This window comes from Anser anser (genome assembly GCF_964211835.1).
Source record: "Anser anser genome assembly, chromosome: 2".
Lineage (NCBI taxonomy): Eukaryota > Metazoa > Chordata > Aves > Anseriformes > Anatidae > Anser > Anser anser.
Window position 1 is genome coordinate 138,260,708 of NC_139721.1, and position 5,019 is coordinate 138,265,726.

General features: G+C 36.3%; 1 protein-coding gene across 5 annotated transcripts in view; it reads right to left on the reverse strand.

The window, feature by feature from the left end:
* Window positions 1-5,019, reverse strand: part of ANKIB1 (ankyrin repeat and IBR domain containing 1) — a 95,724-nt gene that overhangs the window by 88,879 nt on the left and 1,826 nt on the right. The window lies entirely within an intron of this gene.

Here is a 5,019-nt window from a genome sequence, read left to right on the forward strand (position 1 = left end):
AGTTCCTAAAACTGTTCAAGCATATAATCTGCATTATTAGCACAGCTGGAACTTTGGAAACAGTTTAATAGCTGTACACTTCTGCAGTTTCTCCAAGATACTGATAAAATTCGCCATTTTGATAGAGCAACACCACATCTTCTGGGCTCTACTCTGCCAGGACATTTCTACATACCTATCTGGAGTCCTTTCACCTAATAGAGAGTTAACTGGAGATTAATATTTCCTTGTCTCCCAGCTGCTTAGTGAAATAAAACTGCAGAGCCACCTGGATTTAACAACAACAAAAAAATCCTGAAAAAGTAACAATTCTGCAAATCTACACACAGGCAAGGAAAAGGAATTAAGAAAAATGAATCCTCCAAAGGAAAATTATATTGCCATAGAATTTTGAGGTTGCTACTGTTGAAACTAAGTCCCAATGTACATACAGCCTTACATATATCAAATTTTATATTTTACTCATACAATACCTAATAAAAATATAACAAAAACACACAATGGGATACTTCAGCAATACAGCACAAATACCAAACTGAGTATCAGTACAGAGAAGAGTTCACTAATAAATTACAACTGCCCTAAAATCCCTGTTCTTCAGTCTATGATTTTTTTTGACAATCACTTAAGACAGAACCAGTATTTAATATAATGGCAGTGCAAAAAAAAAAGTATACACCATGATTATTTTTCACCATTTTTTCAGCAATTTCTGCACAAGAAATATTACAATATTTGTCATTATCTGTGTTTCATCTGTACATTCTAAAAAATATACAACTGCTTTTTAACACAGTAAGATTGAGTTTCTACACAACAGCTTTGATATAAATGTACCATTTCAAGCTTTGCCTTCAAAATTCCTTTTGGAAGTCCATTTAGCAGTGAATGAATGGTAAACACAGCTCAAACTAACAAGTGTAACAAACACAATTTTCTCCACTAAGTTATTTCATTTCTAGTAATTCCAGATCGGGATCAAAACCAGCTGCACACGAACAGGACATGGTGTTCCTACAGCCACTTAATGTATCCACTATACGGATGAGCAGGGCCTGATTTTACAGCAAAACTATACTTACAAGCTAGAAAAATCTAATTCTTTCCTATGCTGAATTCCAATAAATATGTCATTAGTATATGCAGTTAACATTATACGTTAACTTTAAGTGTATTTTCCCAGTAACAGATCTGAAACCTCTAAAGTTGTATCTTCCTCAAAGCGTCTTTCACTTCAAAAAAGGTCACCAAAACTCCTATAGGATAGGACTTTTTTTTTCAAGTCAGGACATTACGATAATTATCACAGAATTAAACCGAAAAAAGAATTTTCACTCTTAGCCATAATCATTCTTTTACCGCTTTTGAACTGAGTTATCTCACAGGTTACCTCTAGCTGACATCACCTATCAGAGAGGGATTTAGAATCAAACCAAGTCCAAACAAAATGGTGTTTTGCTTTACACAACCTTGAATTCTATGTGAATTACAGATGCACCTTAATTCAGGTTGGTAGTCACATACACTAATAAAATGAAGTCAAGAGGGTAAGTTTGTATGTTACAGCTTTGCTTCACAGTCTAAGACTACGTGCCTCCCTTTACATTTGCATCTACCATGAACCGTTTATAATTTCTCTTTGTGCAGAAGCGGCAGTTCACTGATACTACTCAAAAAAAAACCCTCAACACAACAGAATGAAGGTGCCATACATAAAAAGGTGTCACCCACCCAATTAGCTTCACGAGAGAGAGGCATCAGGTGAGAACAACAGCACGCACCAGCCCCTACCACAGCAGATGATGCTGGAGACAATCACGGCTCCATAAAAACACTCTGCAGGAGCACGACAGAGCCATGCACCACATCAGAAGCCATTCACGCTGTCAACAGAAGAAACTGACCTTTGCTTCGAGAGGTCTAGGACAATAAAGAACAACGCAATAATAGGAAAAATAATGTGAAAAGATGGACAGCAGAAAATCAAGGAAAATAAGGACAAATAGTCAAAAGAAACCACACAAATAAATACAGGGGATACACCAACACAACACGAAGGTAGAGCAGCTACTACAAGATGCGGCAGAAACATTGCATGGAAAAGAAATAACACAAACTTCAACAGCAGCAGCTATTATGTTCAAGGATACAAACAAACTTCTTACTACAAATTATACTTCTGTTAACTTGCCATAGGCAGAAAATGATTTAAATGTAAGTTTCAGGAGCATTATCTTAAGAAAAAAATTGCCTCCATGAAATGTGTTTTAGGACTTTCAGTTAATCCTGAATTTGAAAATAAGCAATGGACTTTTTCTTCAGGATTTATCATCTTCCTCTCTCTGATATTGGCTCCTGGAAAAACAAACAAACAAAAAGCCAGCAACAAAACACTTGTATTTTAGAACCTAGTCCACATTTCACAAAATTAGCCCCAAATTACAAAGATTTCTTAAAGTAGGGGGTATCCAAGCCGTGGCTTACTTGGTTGCTTAATTCAGAAAGTAAGGCACAACCAACTGGTCTGAGAGCAAAACAACTCTCTTCTGGTTACTTTGGTTTTCAAAGCTTACTGTCTAGTTACTAAAAAATTGAGATATATAAACTGACTTGTATTGCATACAGTCTTGCAGATGGTCCAGAAATCAATTATTCTTGATCTTTTCCTCTAACTAAAGCTATGTGTTTTTTTCAGAACACTAAAACGTCAAAGGGTTATGTCTTTGCATTTGACCATCAACTGTAAATACAAATTCAGATCATTCCAAACCTGCAACTTACTCCAAATACCACAGTGACTTGGAAATGCCTAGACTGTATTTTTCACTGCAGCCTTTATTATAAAGCAAGGACTAAGTGGTTCACAGCAGTTTAAAAATACTCCCTTAAAATGAATATACACCATTTGGCCACCATCTGACAGCCCTTATTCCACGGACTTTTTGGTGAGTGCTGTACTTCTGAAAGTCTTTTTGCTTTATTTACTCATATGTTTCTAGAGTGCTATTTTCACAATGAAAGTCCACGTCAAAATTGAAAACCTCTTTCTGTTGTTATTAAAGAAGGGAAAATCCCCAAGAAATTTAATAAAGTTTTTTTTTGCCAGTACAGAAGCCTGTACGTAAGAACTGTTTTATACCTAACCTTACTCCTAGAGAATTTGCTTCAGTTTGAAACAAAGCCTCTCAGCTTTCTTGTCAGGAAAGGGCTGGACAAGAAAAGTTACCGAGGAACTTGACAGGCGCTGTTGTGCAGCTGCTCCGGAAAGCCTCCCCAGCTGGGAAGGATCTCAGGCATTCAGCACAGAGGTCCTCCTATTTCACTGTAGTAATCCATTTACAACCTGTTATTGTATTTTTACTCCAATTATCCTTTAACATTCAAAGTCCAGCATTAATGTGCTTTAAAATACAAACCAAAACAAAACCACTATATCAAAATCTCTCTTGAGCAACATCAACAAAATATGTTAGAGAAAATTCAAGGATAATAGCATTACTAAAAATTTGTTCTAGGTCAAAAGAAGCATTTGTCTTAGCTAAAAATACTTATATGGCAATTCTCTTGTTTGCAAAACAGGAGAGCTAAGGATATAAATATACATGAATTTGAAATTTTAATCTTTATACTGCATGTTCGCAAGTTCTGATAATTATTTTTCATTACTGAAAACAAGAGCACCAGAATAGAGTTTGAAATAGCAAAGGACTCCCTCAGACCACCTCTGGACACCAGCAGGAGAAAACCCCAGCTGCCTGTACATAGTCACTTGTTTCTCGTTGCTTTCATAGTTCGTTTTAAAGTACAGGAGTCTAAAAACAAAGAAGCAGAAAGCAAGGACTGTATTGTTAAAAGTGCATGAATGGTAAAGGAAATTTGGAAAACCTTAAAAAAAGAATAACTATTATCTATTCTTCCCCACTTTGACTCTGGACTAATTAACTGAAGATACTCAGCTACCACTGTACTTACTTGTATAGCACTCCGCCCTGACTACTCTTTGGAATAAGACATAAATAGACACACACACACACACAAACACAAATTAAGACAGGTTGGAATGCAAAACATACTGTTTTACTGATACTGAAGAACACAACGTAATAATCCTCCGAGGAAAATGGCAAACAGACTATTTTTACTAGTTTCACTTTAAATCTGGAAGATGTTTAGAGGTTCTGAAGAAAACTAGTAGTTTAAGCATTAGGTAGACTGCTTGGGCTTAAACTGTTAATGCGATGTAATCTTGCATGAAATATTCTGTGCCCCCCAAAATTACATGTATATGTAATTCACTTGCAGTGTATTTGGGAGGGAGAAGGGAAGCAGTAAAAATCTTGTCCGATGATGACAGCTTTCAGAACATAACCTTCTCTGTCATTTTGAACGTTTCACAATTTCTACAGGTCTGCTCTTCAAGCAGAACAGAAGATCTCTCTTTGCTATCTATCATCAATTACTGTACAGTAGCAGCATTAGAAACATAACTGGTTCAGCACACACATGTGTAAACTCCAGACTTCCAGTCTGTCTGTTCACTGGTAAGGAGTCACCTTAGCAAAGGTGACAAAATTCCAACAATCACAACACCAGAAAGCAACTTTGAGAATTCAGATTTCAAGATGAAGTTAATTTACCACTCAGGTAACGGAGACTACGTGAAATGTAAACAGCAAATTTGGAAAAGAAAACCAACCAAACAAAAAACAAACAGAAAAAATCACATACATACAAAACCACAAAACAAACAAAATAATTTAAAAGAAAAAAATCACCACAAACCCTGCTAGCCAAACTAGTCAACAACCGATAAACAAAGCTCTATAACTGAAACAACAACAATTAATTCAGTGCTAATCAATCACAGCAGAGGTGTCATGGCCTAACGGGTGAGAAACTGCTCAGGACACATTAAATCAGCCGTAGTGTTAACAAGCTCTCACGTGAGACTTGACAACATTGTCTAAAACCATTTTAAAAAGTTGTTCCACTGAACCAAAGCTGACTGGTGCAGCAGGC